The 20,051-nt window shown below is 45.0% G+C and overlaps 1 protein-coding gene across 9 annotated transcripts in view; it reads left to right on the top strand.

Moving 5' to 3' along the window:
- The window catches only part of FOXP1 (forkhead box P1), a 586,176-nt gene that overhangs the window by 326,342 nt on the left and 239,783 nt on the right, over window positions 1-20,051 (top strand). The window contains exon 1 of one of the 9 annotated variants that reach the window (XM_045990388.1): window positions 16,814-16,918. The exons of the other annotated variants lie outside the window; for them this stretch is intronic. The gene's annotated coding sequence lies outside the window, so the exon portion shown is untranslated. Of the gene's footprint in view, window positions 1-16,813; window positions 16,919-20,051 lie in introns of those variants that run through there. 9 annotated transcript variants of the gene reach the window in all.

The following is a 20,051-nucleotide window of genomic DNA, read 5'->3' as shown; positions in this document are numbered from 1 at the left end:
TGTGCGTCTTCAGTCTCTTTCAGCAGGGGTGTGCACACAGTCTTGGCGCATCGGGGTGGGGGGCACTCTGTGGCTCCCAGGAGAAACACATGGTCCGTTTTTGAGCTCTGCGGGCTCTCGCTAACCACGCTTCACGTCCTGAGCCTTACATCTGCCTGGTGAGCCCTGAGGAGCCACGGGCGTGATAAAAAGCTGGCCGCCGCTGGGGCGGTGACTCTGGTGTGCTCCTTGGGCAGGCAGGCAGCCTCCGAAGAGGGTCTGGGTCCTGGCTCCGCTGTGAGGAGGGGACTGCGATGGGTCTTGAGCCACCCATGCGTCAAGGGAAGGCTGAGTAAGAGCGTGAGAACCACGGCAGCGCGGGAACCACACCGGCCTTCTCATGTGGTCCGGGGGGCCCCAGCACCACCAATACCACGAAGACCAGAATGACTCTCCCCACCCACAGCCAAACCAGAACCGTCCTGCTCGCCCTGCCCTGTCATCAGAGGGGACTGTCAGCTGCTGTCTGACATCCTGCGTGCTTTGGCTCCTACCCCAGTCTGACCAGCGCAACCGTGCACAGGCCCTCTTTCTGGTTGGTGACAGCTCACTGTGGTGCACACACCCAGAGGCTGCGTGGCCCGGGTGGTGAGAGGCAGAGAGGGAGGGGAGACAGAGGTGGACAGAAAGATGAAGGTAGGGGGAAGGGGGACAGAAGGAGGGAGGCACTGACTCACTATGAGAAGAGAAGAGCAGGAGAGAGAAGGGGAAAGATGCGTGGAGGGAAGGAGGAAGAGAGAGGGAACCCCAGGAAAGGAAACGGGAACCCAGGGTAGACCCCGACCTCACCTGTGCCGCGCCAAGGCCCCTGCAGCGGAGCGGAGCTAGTATTTCTAAGGATGGCCTCAGCTAGAGCGGGACATCTAGCTGGGGCCTGCTGAGCGAAGCCAGAAGTAGAAAGGCGCTCTCTGATGTCAGCATTATCCATCAGACTCAGAGCAGGAATCCGCACTTTGAAGAATCCAGCCTCGCCTACAGAAAAGATCCCCGAGATTGTTACCCATTCAGGCCTTGCGAGACAAAGGGAGACACCCAGATTTCTAACCAGAGGGACTTTGGTTAGCTCCAGTAAATGAGAAGATTAAAATCAGTGTAACTTAAACTCTGTCTCCCCAGAGGAGTTCAGCATCACAGGCTGCCAAAAATGTGCCCATGACCTTGATGTGTCAAGTCGAGTTACCTGTAAAAAGAGGGCCATCGACAAAAGTTGTGTCTCTACCCCTCTCTCTGTCTCTCCGGCTGGTTTTTGAAAACTTAGAACCACTCAGGTTTCATCTGTGAAACTATCCTGTGTTTCTGTAAGGTCACGGTTTTTTAGGAGCTTAAAGGAAATATTGCCTAAATATCCGAAGACATGATTTTTCTTAGCCTGTCCTGAGAGGCTGTGGTTGGCACCGTTTTCCTTGTCCGTTCTTGCCCTGCGCTGAAATTCTTTCATATCTCTTTGCTCTCTGTAGTTATGATAGGGTTTCTGTACACAACCCCATGGTTCAGATCTCTCCTCCAGCATCACTGTTAGAGGAAGAAATCCCAGAATGCTGGATAGGGGATGCAAGTGGGCAGAGAATTGGAAATGAGTAGTAAAAAATAGCTAGCTACTCCTGGTAAAGAAAAATCCTTTACAGTAACAGGAATGTTTAACAGACAAAATACCTTCCAAATATGCAAATCTGTGTTTATCTCAGAGAATTCTGCAGGGAACAAATCCGTAGCATTAGCAATTATGACTTAGCTCTGAAGTTTCTTCCCCCCAACCCCGTAATGCTTATAAACATCAATATAGCTTAGAGCTTCATGTTAAACTGTTTTTCTCCTATTTCTTTTAAGAGTTATTTGTCTAACATGCTTTTATTATCCTAGATGGTGTGATTTGGAAAGAAAGCATTAATTCTCTTATCAGCTCTGTTGCCTTCCCAGTTGTTCAGAGAATTGAGCTGCACTAGTCGTAGTTCATGAAGGAAGCAGCATTACATGGAGAGCTCATTGCTCATCAGACTGAACCACTTCTAAACCACGGCTACCCAGGCAAACGGGATTGGCAGTTAGCATTTATGCAGCAAATGTATTGTAAGAGCATGGCAGGCAACAGAAACCAGGCACCTTCACACGCTGCCACCTCCCAGCTAGTGCCTTTGTGTCATCTAAATTTTTGAGGCACAAGGTACCTTAGCTCTTCTTTCCATGCTGCTGGTTGAATCTGGATTCCCGGACTAGTGTTCCTCGGGGGATGAGTTTTGAGAGGTAGTTGGTGTTTACTATAGATAAGTAATATATATTCTGTCCTCTGTTCTTCCACTGACGTCTTCATTCATTCATTCATTCAAGAGGGACGGGCAGACTGACTCCCTGACTGCAGCGTGCCAGGCCCTGCCAGGTTTGGGCACCTTTGGAGCTATTTCCGACTCTTATGTGTATCGCGTACATTATCGTGTTAGAATAATGTCAAATATAACCTTGTCAAAACAACTAGTCTGTGGGGTGTCCTTGGCATACACTGCTAATGTGTGATTATTTTCTAATGAGCTTCATGATAAATTAGATGCTGGCAGCTCATACGGGATGGCTGGGTGAGGGGATGCTTCCGTCCCATACGGTCACGGACTCATTTATTCTGCACACGTCTCCTGAACACCTACTGTGTGTCACTGTGAGGTGCCAGTCTTTTCCCTTCCACCTCCTGAGTGATTTCAGAAGCTTGTCTAAACCTCACTGCTTTTTGTTACATGTGCCTCACCCAGGTGCTTCCCGTTCTCCCTTTGCCCCTCATCTTCCCATTCAGTTACCATTCAGTTCCCTTGAATCGATGGTCTTTATCTTCTCCATCCTGTGTGTACTTTTCTTCCCCAGCCAGCACAGAATCCATCATGTACCATTTCTGTAGTATGCTCTGTCCTGTCTCTTTCTCTGTCCCTCCCCCTTATCCTCTCTCCCTCCACGGCTTTGGCCTTGGCGACCCGCTGGCATCGCTTGCTCGTCCCCTGCTCTTCCAACGAAGCTAACACACACACACCCCTGGGGTATGTCTGCATTCTGGACTCCATGAAACAAGTCCTCCCGGGCTCATCAGCCCTGGTGTGTGTGCTTCCTGATTTCTGCCATTGACCACACCGACGACACACTACTAATGCGTGTGTCTCCATACGCCAACATTCCATCCCAGTAGACAGTCTAATTTTCCTTTTTACTGTAAAGGTGGTGGTCACGTGACTCACGAAACGTCCCTTCTTGAGACTCGGAATTTGCAGCATGTTTTCTTCTCTGATCGTCTCCTTAGTCTGCAAAATGGAAGGAATTCTCAGTTTATTGAGCAGCTGCCATATTCCTGGCGGTGTAATTGATTACTCATGTGTAGAATCTGTATCCTTCCATTGCTCATGACCCTAGTCATGCATTCAGGAAGCTTTTGGATGGTCAGTGTCCAGTACTGTTAGGCTTTAGTCAAGCAGTGACAGGATATTCTTGACCTAGGGGGAGGACATGCTTAGTCAGAATCACGATGAAATGTGCCTGATCTTTGGCCAACATAAAAATAAAGTTCATCTAGAGTACTTAGGGAGAAGTATATCGCCTCTCTAAAAATGACATTTGAGCTGGGTTTCCAAGCATTCATAGTTTATGGACCACAATCATAGAAAAGGGGTCTCTAGCAAGAAGAGAATAGCATATGAAGAAATATAAAAGGGAAACAGCAAGTAATGGGGAGTAGTGCTGGGTCAGTGGGAAAGGGTGGCAGGAAAGAAGTCTGGGAAGTTACACAAGGGGCCTTTACTCCAAGCAAAGGAATTGAGATTATCCCCCGAGAACAGGGGAGTTTGGGAGGTTTGCAAGCCGGGGAGTCACCTGATGAGATTAACTTTTGTTTTAAAATGATATTATGGTACTGGCAGAAGGTCACTGAGTATTGCAGGCGAGAGGTGATGGCCGCTGGATGGCCATGGGGATGAGGGAAAGAAAGGGGATAATTCTGACATGCAAGACTAAGAATGACCAGGTTGTCGTGATCAACTTAGCGTGCAAAGAGATGACAGTAACTTTTTCCTGATCAAGAAAAGGAGCGGTTTTGAGGAAAGATTGTTCAGTTTTGCACATGTTGAGTTTTAAGGAATCTGACGAACGTTGAGTGGTGGGAATAACCAATAAAGAGAGAAGTAGTCGTCAGGGATGCAGTCTGGAGTAATTAGGGAATGGGGCAGGGGGTGTAAAGCACATATACAGGGTACGGGGGAATCTTACAGAGCATCAATACTGAGTGTGTGGTTAGTGACAGTGAAGTTACACATCCCCTGGCCTGCCCGTCACAAGTGCTGCCTCCAGGGTCTACCCCAGCCCTTCTTGCACTGGATCTGGGTGAAGCCCTTCATTCTAACTGGCTTCAGGGCTTAGGAACTACCCTAGCCTGGCAAATGGAGAATCCACGGTACAGAGAGTTGAAAGTAGAAGATAAAAACTTGGGAGACCAAAGCCTTTCAAGATGCTTACCTGAAGAGGAGAAAGAGGTTGAAGGGTGAGCAATGCAAGAGCAGACAGGTACCCTGGAAATGACTATTTTAGGTCTGAATACCTTGGATATATGTAGAGGCTACAGTGAGGGAGCCCGTAGAGAGGGGGTTAGTGTTGATGAGATGGTAGTTGGTGGGTGAGGGAATGGGTTTAGGATTGGAGGTAGAAGGTAAACACCCTCTTAATCTCCGACGGAAAAGAGAAAAGGGAAGAAGGATGAAGATGCTTGATGTTGGGTGGGGAATTCCCTCTTGCCTTCTCTGTCATCTTATCAAACTCAGGCTCTCTAAACCACTTGAAACCACCAACCACCCCTTCCTTCTTGAAACTCCCTTCTACCTTCTATGTCACTCTTGAGAGCTCTGTCCCTGACTGTGCCTCTGTAGTGTAATGGACCGAGACTGGATGACTTTGATGTTTGAATCCTTGTCTGCTAGCTTCGTGTGTGTATGTATATTAATACTTTCCAATCTTTGGTGTTTTCTTCTTTAAAATGGAGGTTATATGGACCCCACAGAGTAACTGTGAAGACTAGAACTTAGCACTCAGTAAAGGTCACTCTTCCTGTTTCCTAAATGTAGGAATTGACTATGATTTTTCCAAGGACCTTTCCTCTCCCCTCTCAGTCTTATCCACTCCCTTTGAACTGTGGCCTCTGTACTAAGGGCTCCCCACCAGCCTGTGTTTTCACTTCTGTTTCTCTCCTGAGAGCAACCTCTTCCCCTCACTTGGCTGTTCTCACAAGAGCATCATTATTCTCCCAATTACGTGGGCTAGAAATCTGAGAACCTTCATTGATGCCGGCTAAGCCCTTAGAATCAGCTCCCAGCTTATCAGTTCTAGTGGCATAGTATCTCATTCATTCATTCATCTGACATTGAATTATTTATCAAACTGCCTAGTACCCTGTTGGGTACAAAACACGATCCCTGGCTTACAGTTAAGCATTCCAAAAATTAGAATGCAGTGTACTGATCGCTCTGCAAAAGTTTAGTACAAAACTTGATGAGACCCTGTGGGAGAATGCTTATCCTACCCTTAGTGGGGAAGGTAGTCTGTAAAAGCTTCTTGGCTTGAGCTGAATTTTGAGATTCAATAGGATTTAGCTCCTTAAAGATTCATGGCAGGGTACAGAGGTAGAGGGAGGCTGTGGCTACAGGTACAGAGACATTAGAGTTCCTTCTTGTTGAGGGTGGCCACATTTTAGATAGGGAAGGAGAAGCGAGACAGAGCGTAGTGGGACAGCCAGATGATGAGGAGCTGTGTGCGTAGGCCAGTTCCGTGCAACAGAAATAAAAGAACCTTGGAAGCATTTTATGTTTTCTAGTAGCCACATTAAAAAAGGTGAGAAAGAATCTGGCGTAAATAATAATAGCACTTTATTTAATCCAATCTATCCAAAATATCATTTCAACATGTAATCAGTATTAAAAATTTATGAAAGACACAGTCTACAGTCTTGTCTTGCATACTAAGTCTGAAAAATCATCTCACTTTGGATGTTAAAATTTCATCAGAAATACTTGATCTGGATTTAAATTTCACAAAACTCATCGTTGAATAAATAGATTAGGAGATTCACATACCCAAGTTGTTTAACGCGTACTTAAAAGTTCTCCAGTAGCGGAACCGAGGATCATTTTTTAAAATTTAAATTTAAGCTAATTTGCATTAAAATTGCACATGTATTAAAAATCCAGTTCTGTTGCGCTGGACAGATTCTAAGTGCTGCATAGGCCTCATGTGGCCAGTGACGTTTTCATATTGCTCGGAGCAGGCCTTCAAGGTGTGGGACTCCACTCTTGAGGCCGTAGAGACCCATGGAAGCAAGAGAGGTGACAGTCAGAGGTGCTGCGGTGTGGCCAGCCTAGGATGCGGGTTAATTTGGAGTGACAACGGGATGGCGGCATGCTTCAAAGCGGAGGTGTGGAGAAGTGAGATATTACTAACGTAAATAGAAGGGGCAGTGGATGGGAATTGCTAATGTGGGAAATCAAAGAGAAGGAAGACCGTCCGATAATTCCTGATTCGGAATGTGAACCCCTTTCCCTGAAAACCTCCGGCTTGGGTTTGGATGGAGGAAGAAGTAGGTTGGAGGAAGAAGCAGCTCAGTTTGAGATGAGCTCACGGTGGTTTTAGGACATCAGGGTAGAAATGCCCAGAAGGTTGTGGGAGTAGGGGTCTGCAGCTCTCGGAAGATAGTTTGGTTGGCAAAAATGATTCGGGAGTCACAGGATAGAGGCAGACATGAGGCGAAGGCACAGGAAGGATAAGGCCTTCCAGGGGTCAGGGGTCAGCAAACAACAGTCCTGTGTGCCCAACCCAGCTGCCTCGTGCCTTACCAGAACTCAGCCACACTCATTTGTCCATTTTTATTCCTGCCTGCATTTGTGCCCCAGCCAGAAGTACTGCTCTGAGGAGTTGGGACACAGCCCTTGTCGTGTACAAAGTCACAAAGAGTGGCTTTCCGGCCCTTTCCGGAAGAAGTTTGCCGCCCTTTGCTTTAGCGTTTGGGAGCACCAAGGATGGAACTCCAGGCAAGGTGAAACATTTAAGAATGAGCAGAGGAAGTTAAAGCTCATTAAAAAGTGAGAAGGAGCCACCAGATGTGTAGGCAGAGAACCTCTCTGAGCAGAGAGGAAAGAATTTTGTATTCGAGAGAGAAACAACATGAATGACAGTGTCTGTGTTGTGAGAGGTCAAGTGAGGTAAGGATTGAAAAGTGTCAATTGAATCGAGCCCCTCCAAGCTCATTAGCAATTGTGGTAGGAATATTTTCGGTGGGAGGAGAGGTGGGAAAGAAGCCGGCTCCCTGTGGGCTGGGGAACCAGTGGGAGGCAGGAAGTGGAGACAGTGAGGTATAGGGCTTTTCGTCATGGCGCTAGAAGGGCGGAGAGAGCAGGAGGGAGCTGACAGACGCTTGAGGTGGAGGAGGACTGTGTTCAGGTGGGCAAGCACACCTGACAGAGGGCAAGGGAGAGGGGAGTGGGGACCATTGGGGGAGGAAGAGCTCCCAGGGAGCAGGTGCTCACAGGGAGAGCAGGCAAGGGGAGGTGGGAGCGACGTCCAGCCCGCTTTCTATCCACACCTTTACCACCTCTGTCAGCACTGGATTCAAGCTCCCTAATCGGTCTCTCTGCTTGAGCTCCACCATAGGCCCTTCTATGTATTCTAGAAGATTCCCCTTCCCCAACCCTGCCCGCTTCCTGAGAAGGTTAAGGTTAAGGTTCTGGTTCTGCCTCCACTCTGCATTTTTAGGCTTAGCCACTTCCCCTTGCGGGCCCCTCCCATCCTCCTTGCCTGGAGCACACCCTGCCCCAGGCCCCTCTCCACCCTCCTCAGGCCCAACCTCTTCAAATACAATGGTCCATTCAAATGCCCCAGAGTCATCTTAGTCTTGCCTAACCTGACCCTAAGAGGTGCTCCGTTCAGTCGTATTTTTGAAGTAGAAATGCAAGCAAAAAATCACGAGTCATTAAAATTTTAAGGCACATTATAAATTTATTATTGAACAAGAAATAGGACTCATTGCTTTGATCCCATAATAAAAACAGTACAAATGCACACAGAACATTTTTCTCAACCGTGACGCTTTTGGCACAGGGGACTGGACGTGGGAGCTGTCTTGTGCATTGTAGGATGGTTAGCAGCCTCTCTGGTTTCCCGGGAGCACCTCTTTCCCTGCCTTGTGGCAAGCACAGGGTCTCCAGATACTGCCAAAAGTCCTCGATGGGATATCCTTTTCCCTCCCACTTCGCATTTTTAGTAGTTGGAGCCAACGGAAATTATCCTAAAGATATATCCTTTTAAGAAATTCTATTTATCTTTCTATTTAAATGCAATTTAGTTAACATGGTGTATCATTAGTTTCAGGGGAGAATTCAGTGATTCATCAGTTGCGTGAATCACCCAGGGGTCATTCCATCAAGTGTCCTCCTTCCCACCCATCTCCCAATTACCCCATTCCCCCTCACCCACCCACCACCCCTCCAACAACCCTTAGTTTGTCTCCTGTAGTAAAGTGTCTTTTACGGTTTGCCTAACGATGTCTCTTATTCCAGGCAATAATAAGTGGAAACCACCCATTTTTGACCAGTAAGCCAGCAGCCAGAAGCTCTGTTCTAGGTCATCCAGCAACGCATCCAGTTACAAAAATTCAGACGAATGCTCTGAGGTGTGAGCTGATGTTTGTATCATTCAGCTCCTGTATGTTAAGATCTGAAAGTCTTTTTTTTTTTTTAAGATTTTTTATTCATATATTTATTTGACAGAGATCACAAGTAGGCAGAGAGACAGGCAGAGAGGAAGGGAAGCAGGCTCCCCGCTGAGCAGAGAGCCGGATATGGGGCTCAATCCCAGGACCCTGGAATCATGACCTGAGCCGAAGGCAGAGGCTTTTAACTCACTGAGCCACCCAGGCGCCCCAAGACCTGAAAGTCTTAACAGGAACCACATTTCACATGCACATACTTCTCTTTTTCAGATCAGTTGTTGTTTTCTATTCTCTGATCAGCGTCACTCTGATACAGAGGAGGTCAGAAGTCTCCCATCATCCGTATCCACCTGTTGCAAGGAAGTCAGCTTTTGGAAAAAGACTCCCTAACTTGTACAAACAGGGAGAGCTATTACATCATATTTCAAATTTTTATTTGAGGTTCGTGAATTCATGGGGAATGAGCAAAGGAAAGGCCTGGCAGACTTCGAAGGGCTGTCTTTTTTTTTTTGTTTTTTTTGTTGTTTTTTTAAAGATTTTTATTTATTTATTTGACAGACGGAGATCACAAGTATGTTGAGAGGCAGGCAGAGAGACAGAGAGGAGGAAGCAGGCTTCCCACTGAGCAGAGAGCCTGACGCGGGGCTCGATCCCAGGACCCTGAGACCATAACCTGAGCCGAAGGCAGAGGCTTAACCCACTGAGCCACCCAGGTGCCCCGAAGGGCTGTTTTAAGGAACACTTGAACAGGCACCCAGCTGTAAGGCTAGGAGAGCTTCCTATTTAATGGGGCGGACTCCAGTCACTCAGCTCCTGGGGCGGGCATCCTCAGTGGTGTGGGTTTGGTTGTGGACGTTCTTCGATTCCTGTTCAGTCCAGTTTCCCCGCTGGGTAGACATGTGCTAGGCACACTAATAATTAACAAGTGGTGTCCACAGTATAAGGTACGGGTTGCTAATCCTACCTGCAGTTAAAAAACCAATTGAAGATTTGTCTTTACGGATCCAGGCTTTCAAACGATAATCAATAGATGCTTAGAACAAGGCTGATAGGCAGTATCACCCTCTGCCTGCTCTGCATTTTGCCTGTAAGTACAACTCGGTAAACAAGAGCTAATTCTTAACAATAACCTGGAAAGTTAATGTTGTTCTCTAAGTTGGCATTAGAAGAAATGCTGACTTTAAGGGCGTCGTATTCCTCATAGAGCCAGGAAAAAGCAGGAAAACATGCTAGAAAATAATTTAACTGACAACACAGTCCTACTTCAGGCTCATTTTATGGTGGGAGAAGAGTATTCTGCACTTGGGAGTTTTTTAGTGGCTTCCCAAAGGTCTGGGTTTTATGGGCTACTCATAATCACTGTGATTTATTGAACACCTACTACATACAAGGCACTTTACATATATTAGCTTTGTGTGCTCTAAGAGCACTGTGCATTTTTCACGGTAGCACTTACCACTGTTCTAGTCTCCACTTATTTATATGACTAATTGATTAATATGTGTCTTCCCCATAAGACAGTCACCCCCATGTTGATGGATCTTTATCAGTCTTCATTCCCCATTGTTGCCCCAACACTTAATACAGGGTCCTGACACAGGTTGGGTATAAAATAAATACTGCTCAGAAGGGTGAGTGAACCCAAAAGCAGAATGGTGTGGTTTTAGGGAAGGGGAAATGGAAAGATAGAGTGGCTGGGTGGCTTGTTGAAACCTTCACGTTGGCAGAGTGGGAAATCACGTTCCAGTATGTCTGGTCTGGTGGCTTCTCAAACTTTAATGTGCTTGTGACTCACCTGGAGGGGGTGTGATCAAAATATAGATTGTCACAAATGAAATGGGTCTGAGAATTTGCATTGGTAACGCGCTCCCTGGTGACACCCACGCTCCTCTCCGTAGCACCGTGCTCTGTGTAGCTGAGGCCAGTCCGTCCCACAGTTGCAGTGTAAAAGGTGTTAACTTCTTATCTGTTGGAAGCACACGTGGTTCTCTCTGGAAAGCCTTGCTTTGAGACTGAGTGCTTGCACCTGGACTGGTCTCCTAAGGAAAGTGCTCTTCAGTAAATACACTGGCCCCATCCACCAGTTGGTTTTCCATGGGCTGTGAGAATCTTAACTCAGGTGTCGATACTGCTAAGGGGCCCCATTGTCTCCATTCGAAATCTCATACCTTTTTACCGACCGTGGTTCTGCTCTAAAGATGTCCAGCTCCCCCTCCCCCAACTGCTCACATTGACCACAGAGATGCCAAGGAATAGCAGCACCTTCTGAAAGTTTCTTTGGGTGTTTAGTTGATGAATGAGTCCTTTAGAGTCTGAGGTCACCAGACATTGGATGGTCCCACCGTCAACTCTATAGCCATCCAACGGCCCCCATACCCAGTGTGGGACGGGAGGCTGCCTTCAACAACTTGCCGCTGGTGCCCACTCTACCTATTCTGGGCACCTCAGAATCTACCCTTCTCCCTGGCGTGTCTATGACAGCTTTTTCCTAAATATCCTCTCTGGGTCAGCACTTCCCTGTAGCTCTTGAGAAATAGGTAGAGAAGTTGACCTTTTCACAACTCAGAGTGGGGGGTCCAAGGACTAGGTGCTTACTGTGACCATCTGACACCACATGGGGGAGCATATCTCTGCTAGAAGGGGCCTCTCACTCAGAGTTCCGATGACTTAATCACTGAGCGGTCTGATACCCTGCCCTACCTAACCCTGGTCTCCAGCCTCTGGCTGTTGCACAGTTTCTGAGTCGACCCTTGCTAACTGTAGGATGATTCCCGCATTCTTCTCTTAAAGCTGACTGATGGTCTGTTCTCCGCAGCCATTCACACCAAACCTATTCATAATCTTTGTGCCTGATTGGCGCCTACCCTTCGTTCATCACATAACATAATGTCACCATTTTTGTGTGGATGCACGATTTGAGGATTTGCATATGTTGGGTTCTAATTGTGTAGTAGTAAAAATTGAAGGGGCACTTTTAAAAAGATTTATTTTAGCTCTGTATTTTGAAACACTCTTTCAAATATGCTTTCCTTTATAGTATTCAGCTGTGCTTAATGTTCATGAAGGGTGGTTTAATGAGATGAAGACTTACAAGCTAAGGGCATCATTATATTATTGAAATAATACTGAAAGTAAATTGGCAGATACCTGTAGTTTGTCCTGAAATCACTTATTGAAGAGCTTGCTTTAGTTCTCTTGGCGTAGACAGACAAGGCCCAGGAATTATAGATGATGAATAAGGAATATACCACTGATGAAATTTCCTTAGAGCACACGATGCGTTTTCACATCTCTTCTGTCTTTGCACATTAGGTTTTCTCCCTTTCATTGATATTTTTTATTTGTTTGGGGATGTTATTTTGCTTTTAACTCCGTAAACGTTGTATATGCCTGTGCTTTTCGATTAATCAGCCTCCCAAAGGTAGTGATTCCAGTGTACAGACGTGGGAAGCCACAAACACAAAGACAGCTTACATCTCACTTCTCTTTTATATATATATAAATGATTCCCATTTTGCAATACCTTAGCATCATGGTCATTGTTCCCATAAAAAATACTGTATTTTGTGAAATGATACAATTATGAGGCATTTCCCATTATGTAGACACCATGTCTTTAAATTATAGCAATTTCTTAAGATTTTAAGGCAAAATGAGCTCTTAGAAGTGTAATTAATAGCAGGAAATGAGGCTAATGCTGGGTCATCAGTGGCACTCCATTACAAAAAAGGTTGGACTAATAAAAGCATCCATCTTTTTGACCAATAAAGCATTTGAATGATATGCTTCTAGTATTTATCCTATAGTAGTTCGTTGGTAACTGAGTAAACTCTAAACTTAGGTTGTAGAAAGGCAGCTGTACGTAAGCGGCCGCGGAGCTGGTCCTCGATGGTGTGGGCAAAGGCAGGCCTGGGAGGGAGGCTGATGTTGGAGCTGCCGGTCTGATTTTTCTGCTGTCTTCTGCAGGCTTAAAACCCATGGCACAGGAGCCCTCTTGCTTTGGGGGCCAAGAATAGAGAGTCTAGTCTGTTGATTATTTATTTCTGTACCGGCATGTGTGTACATAGTAGGCTGTCGTCATTAGGAGTACCGTGCTCTGGAGTCAGGGATACAACCTAGTCCTCAGAGAGGTCTCTTAAAGTCTCCTCGAGCCCAGTTACCCAGTACAGAAGCTCGTACCACTCACTGGTGTGTTGGAAGAGGATTTTTAGGTGGTTCATAAATCATTCACCAGTTCTCATTATTGCGATTTGATGTTGAAGCAATTCCATTTTCAGTCGGTTTTAATCCTTCCGATAAAGCCAAGGAGAAAGTTTCCATTTGGTACTAGTATGTCTTTAATCTCTCTCTTCCAGTTGTAAGCTCATTATTTAACAAAGAAAGAACATGGCTCCCGCTCAGAGCCTTTGTGGACAGCAGGATCTAGCTAGAATTTAATAACATTGGTTGGGTTGTATTACATTTATTATAAAGTCTTTCTCTTCTATAAAGGGATACACACTGGCTTTCCATTTGACGACATGATACAAAGTTTCCTCTGCAATAGATTTATATGTTTGTCAAAAGTGAATACATTTTAAAAATAGCATTGGTGGAGTATAGAGGGATGGCAGAAATCACGAACATGAAAGTCGAAATGAATGTTTGAGCCTCAGAAGCTGGCTCGAGTGTCCACTCAGGTGCCGTGACCACTCTGAGAATCTCGGAGCTTGTGAGATTTTCATCCCAGAGAAGATACGCGGCAGGAACAAAGCAGTCCTTGCCACACTTGGGTCCACCCAGAGCTTCCTTGGGACTGTTTTCAGTTTTTGAGAGAGTGGATCACACCGGTTATTTAAAAGACTTCTTAGTAAATGGATTCTTTTATAATTATTTTATTTTATTTACTTATAGTTGCTTTATTTTGCAAATAAGGCTTATAACATGGGGTCTTTGGGGGACAACATAAATAACCCGGGTCCATGCATATGAAATTGAACGGTGGATTAGGGTATTTACCACCTCAACTGAGGCAGAGGAAAAAGGCAGATCATTTATCCTGTTCTTGGTAAAGAATCAGCAGAACCATTTTTGAGTATAACACATCCACACTTGGGGTAAGGTCATGTGCCTAGGTTTAGCTTGACTTTCAAAACTCCAGGGCTTGTTTACGATTGGCCTTGACGGAGGGAAATGGTTTCAGCTCTTTGGATTCCCTTTTAGAATTGTAAACTCTCCTTATGAACCTTCTCTGGCACTCCAGTTCATCTAGGCTCTAGGAAGAGAAAATACAGATGAAAGTCAGGAGAACTCCCAGAAAAGACTGGAAGGGTGGATGGGGGTAAGGAAGATAGGGAGTAAGGACGGCGGGACCCAACATTCTGCTTTTACTTCATTTCTTTCTCTCTGGAGTTTCCCTGGAGCGTCAGATAAGGCACTCTGTGTCTTTTTGTCTCCTGTTCATTTCGGCCACGGGCCACGTGGAATTTGAGAACTTTCGGTTCCCAGAGCATTGCAGGAAGAGCCTCAGTGTTAGCCTTTCTGGCAGTCTGGTCTGCATCATCCTTGCGGGAGGAGCAAGGCTGGGTTGCCTTCTCCAGGCCAGTGGAACAGCTCGAGGCCCTGAGGGCTTTCTAGGGCATAAAAGGGAGAGAGGTCCCACGGTCCCTTCCTCCTGTCCCTATGGTGCTTACAGGTCCTGAGAAAATTTCTCCTACTGGGGCACAGAGCACTCATTGGACATTTCTTCGCCAATCTTTGTTGAGGTTTTTGGGGCCGCTTTGGTTTGGGGAAAGGAGACTGTGGGCAGAGAGGGACTTGGGAAACAAACCGCAGCACAACAAAACAAAAACACAAAAGAAAAGGCTCTCGTTACTTTGTGACTGTGATGTTCCGGTGGCAGAACAAAGAGATTAGACTGTAGAAGGAGGCGGCCGGAGCGAGAGCAGCTAGAGAAGGTTAAGAAGTTTATAGTGGAATTGGGCTGGGTGGGTATCAGGGCTGCGAGAGGGGACCCCTGAAATTTTGTTAGATTTGTTAGACCGAGGTGGAATTCCAGTAATCCGAAGGTTACTGAAGTAATTGCCACAGTCGTCTGCAGTGTATCTTTAGTTGTGGTTTTTTTTGTTTTTTTAATTTCATTTTCTTTCTTTTTTTTTTTTAAAGATTTTATTTATTTATTTGACAGACAGAGATCCCAAGTAGGCAGAGAAGCAGGCAGAGAGAGAGGAGGAAGCAGGCTCCCTGCTGAGCAGAGAGCCCAATGCGGGGCTGGATCCCAGGACCCTGGGATCATGACCTGAGCGGAAGGCAGAGGCTTTAACCCACTGAGCTACCCAGGCGCCCCTAAATTTCATTTTCTTATTTTCAAATTTTGCTTTGGTTCTCCAGCAATGCTTTACTGTACTTTGGACTAAATACAGAATTTTAAAAAATTAATTAACTGAAAATAAATGTAAAGTATAAATTACCAAACGGGTTTTACTGTGTTTTGCTTGTTAAATATTAAGTAATGGAGAGACGTCATTTGCACATATCACAATTAAATAGTTTAGTAATAGTAAACAATCTGTGAAATGGATTAAAAAAAATGCTTTGTCAGTTGTACACCTAAATATAGTATCTCCGATAAAGCATGGTAACTTCCTTATAATATACAGCAAGCTGTTTTACCCGTTCTTTACACATGAAGCAAACTTTTGAAGATGAAACATTTCTTTCTAACACTTCTGTTAGTGGAGACATTGACTTATTCCCTCTTCGAAGACCTCAGATTTCTTTGTTAAGCCAACACACTGAACTCCTGAGCGGCTCTGTGTAGCATCACCTGATTACTTTATTTATAAGTTGTTTTTTAAGGGCAAAAATCATACCTGGATAGTTGGATTTTTGCAGCATCCTTGAGAAACACATCTATCTGTGTGGACCCAGGGTACTTAAAGGTATCTTGGAACAAGAAACTGCTCCAGGAGGAACATTTGAGCTCTCCCTCTAGGAAAAACATTTAAGATCCAGTAATGTTTGACCTATATATTTCATTGATAAAAGAGGAAGAGCCCAGGAAATGAATGTAGAGTTACTCAAGCATGAAAACATTCCAGTCTTTTAAAACTGTGACCAAATCCAGTCCTTAGTAGTTTAAACCATGTGGATGCTTTATTTTTATCTACAAAGCAGGAAGTAAAAAGGCATTGACTGAGCTCTGTTTGCTTCATCTGGGGGTGACCTCTTCTTTCTTAAAGGGGGCCATCACTTTATTATTATTACTACTATTATTATTATTATTTCCGAGTAACATTGTCAGTAAAGAGTTAACCGGATTTCATTTGATTTGCTCTGGCTTATATGATGATGAGTAATGCGAGGTTGGTAACAGCAAATTGTTGTTTATAAGCAAACATGGCATTGTGCAAACAAGCAGGCCTGGTCTCCAACTGGTTTGATTTCATGGTGGTCAGCAGCTGATCTGTGTTACATACAACCTTTCTGCCTCTCTAAATGTCAGAAGAATGACTGTTTGTTTATCTTGCCTTCTTTGCAGCTGTTTACTCTGTAATGCATTTACCTCGACCTTGATTCCCGAAGAGTGGCCCCTTTCTCCTCCCTACCCCTGTTTACACTAGTCCTGCCCCTGGTGTCACCTATGAAATCTGTTGATTATTCCACCTGGTTAATGTTAAATTGCTCTTGTAAGATGATGTGTTTGTTCATAAACACAAATGCTGGGCCCCTTGTTTACTGTACCCATGGCAGCAATCGTTATTAAACAAATATTGCTTTGTTTGCGGGGTGCTAGCAGCAGTTTATCCTGCAAGGTCTGTTTAAAACACACACACACATTAAAAAAAAAAAAAACTTAAATACTAGAATTTTGATAAAGAAAGAAAAAGGGGAACTTGTCCCTGGAATGTGGTTGAAACAGACTTAGGTTTGCTTTTCTTATCTTTTGCTTGGATGAAGGGGCTGGAGAGATTAGCAAGTTGTTTGGTTTTTCTAAGAGATTTCCTTAGTGTAATGATATCTATGCAGTTGTTTGCTTTTTTCAGAAGGGAGAGAGCTCTCCTGAAAGGCCACTAGCTTAGCAATAGAACATCAGATGGCTAGAAAACTCTTTGTGGAGCAAACAAGGACTTAGAAGGTGTAGGAGAAAAAGTCTAGTGCTATGAACAAGGCAGTCACCTTCAAAAGGTACAACCCTTGGATTTTATGTTATTGTGCGTGTGTGTGTTCTGGGTTGCTGTGGGGGCTCCCTCTGACTCTGTGTGATGGGGGTACTCGCTCAAGTTTGAAAAGGGAAGATTAACTTTGAGTTTAATGAATTGTGAATTGATTCTCTGTGATATGTACGGAGACATCCCAAGTGGGAAGAGACCATAGAGCGAATATACGTGATATCTTTTACAAGCTCGTGTTTTAATTCTTACCTGTTATTCTCACCTGTCTCATTTTCAAATGAGTTTTATGCATTGTATCCTTTCTAGTTAAGGAAAGGAGACATTGTGTCTCTTTGTTCAGTTTGATGTGTGCGACTCTTGTCCCTTGGTCACCGGGAGTCACAGTAGATAAGACCAAACATTAGCCTGTCCTTTGTCATGTTTTGCAAACAGCAGAGAAAACAGCTTACATCATCTTTGTTTTTTGTTTTTTTTTAATTATTGTTTGTTGCTGTTTCTGAATTTGTGTTGTGTTTCAACACTGGGCAGGGCCTGCTAGCATTTGCTGTAAATTACAAGGATGAAATACAGACTGGGGTGAGGGTAGAAGCGGGGGTCATGACCTTCAACAAATTGTGGTCTTTTATATCAGGAGAAAAGCCGGTGAATCTGTCTGTAAGGGCAACTTTCGGTGGTGGGGGAGGGGGGGTACATGTGTGCATACCGAAGTTTTTGAAGGGTAAAATTAAATAATTGTGCCTTGGACACAATGGAGATGTGCCAGCGCGGACTGCTGATAGCCTGCATTCACGGAGCTGCCATGATGCTCTGAACATAGTGTTCGCTTTGGCCACTCGAGCGGTTAGGGGCTGGAGGCAAGAGCGGGAGGGACGTGAAGTGTGTCATCATGCGTGGCAACCACTAATTGATGTTAGGAACCTGGCCCCATATATATGAAACTCTATAATATATGGAAATAGGAAAAAAAAATATTCTGACCTGGTTGTCGGTCACTTTATTCTACGGGGCTCTGTGTGACAGTTCAGTTGTTTGAATGTTCAGTGATTCAGGTTTGGTAGGCCTTGTTAATTCTCTAACTTAAACTCTGTTGTGCTCTGTAAAAAATGCATTTTAATTCAGCTCCCTAGAACTCCCGGCCCAGTCATACCCTGAGCTGCAGAGGCTTCCGTGTAGCAAAGCAAACAGCCTAGCCCAGGATTGGCAAGCTCCTTTTTGGTCTCTGTTTAATTATTTGAGCTCGTCTGGATGAATATGCCAGGGAGTGGCTGTGCATTCTCCTTTGTACTTGTTTCCTAGAGCAGCTTCCTTCCAAGTTCCATAGTTTGCCCACAGTGGCTGTGATTACAGCGCTTAAACGCTTGTCTGTGGGGAGGCAAGGAAAACAAGATCAACAGTGGCCGAAATTATGAAAATACAGACATTTGTAACTTTTAAGGGGTGGGTGTTTTGGCCGGTGCCTACTGATGACTTCCGAAGACCATGGGAGTTTGCTAAAGCAGGCTGTTAGCGCGAGACACGTACATTTCCTCCCAACAGCCTTGCTGCCTTGGTGTTGGAATTCAGGGCTTCTTTCTCTCTGGAAATGTAAAATCTCTTGTCTTTACAATGAAAGCCTGGTAGAGAAGGGAAATCATGTTTTTATTAGGAACATTATTTTATTACCACCCTGTTCTCTAACTGTTGTGAGTCATGCGTTACAGGGAAAATTAAACATCCGGCTCTGTACCTTTTTCCATTCCCGCTGAACTGAAAATTAACTGTGGACTGTGGATTTCGGTAGGGTTTTTCACTGATGGATTATCTTTACGTTTTCAGTGATCGGGACAGCCCTACTTCCGTTATGATGTAAAATGATTTAATAGCATACGTTCGTTTCTCAGTTTCAGAAATCCAAAATGATTAGTCCTTCCAAGCGAAGTACAGGACGTAGAGTATTTTAAGGGTAGGACCATCAAGGTGGTGGGCAGCAGAAGCCCTTGATCTCATTTGATTGGGAGTTTGGACTGGGACTTTTCTGTCATTTAATCATTTAGCTAAAACTTCAGCAGTTAGGGATAAGTTCCTTCTACAGCAGCAGTCCCTCTATAGCCACGGTTTTGCTTTGTGGATTCCGTTACCTGTGGGCTGGGAAGCAGATGATCCTCCTTCCAAAGTATTGTCAGAAGGCCTATGTCGTTCACCTCACTTAAGCTCATCAGTAAGACATTTTGTCATCTCACATCATCTCACAAAGCAGAAAGGTGACTACAGTACAATAAGACATTGTAAGAGAGGGCTAGAGATCATATTCACATAACTTCTCTTACACTAGACTATAATAATTGTGCTAGTTTATTATATTACATCTAGTGATCCCATATCTGTCTCCTTGCTCAGCTGGGAGCCTGCCTCTCCCTCTGCTTGTGCTCTCTCTCTCTCTCAAAACAAACAAAAACAAAAACAAAAACATAGTGTTTGTAGCATTCAGTACTGTCTGCAATTTCAGGCATCCACTGGGGGTCTGGGAACATATTCCCCGTGAATAAGAGGAGTTACTGTATGTGCAAGGTGTGCCTAAAAGTAAAGTTCAAAATAAAGGGTTTTTTGTTTTGTTTTGTTTTGGTTTTTTTGGGGGGTGGGGGTGGGGGTTGGCTTTTTTAAACTGTTACTAAAGAAATGGAGTTAGGCCAGGAAGGAGATCATTTTACTCTGAATGCCTCTTTGTCCCTTTACTTTGTAAACAGAGGGTACCTCTGGGTTGATTGACCATCACAAACTAGTTCTTAGTTCTTTTTCTCCTCCTTTGAACACTAAAGGTAAGAGAGCTGCCCTATGACATTATTAATCACAAACCTAATTATCCTCCCAGACTTCTCCCCAACTGAGGACTCTGCTCCACGGAGCCCCCAAAGCTGTAGGTTCTCCCCCTCAGGACCTCTGAGGTGTATTCAGGATGTCCTCGCCTCTGCCCCTTCCTTTCCAGCCCCAAGCCCTGCATTTCCTGCAGGAGTAGCTCCCTGAGGACACATGCACCACGGCTTTCCAGGAGGGGTGCTCCGAGACCTGGTTCTCTCTCTACTGAGAGGCCCACCCCGACACTTCCATGATATCCTCAACCTCTGCTGACCTCAGATTTGGGAAGATTCCAGTTTTGCCCTTCTCTCCCA

Source organism: Meles meles, chromosome 20 (genome assembly GCF_922984935.1).
Source record: "Meles meles chromosome 20, mMelMel3.1 paternal haplotype, whole genome shotgun sequence".
Classification (NCBI taxonomy): Eukaryota; Metazoa; Chordata; class Mammalia; order Carnivora; family Mustelidae; genus Meles; species Meles meles.
The sequence above is the reverse complement of the archived record's forward strand: the minus strand, read 5'-3'. Positions and strand labels throughout refer to the sequence as shown.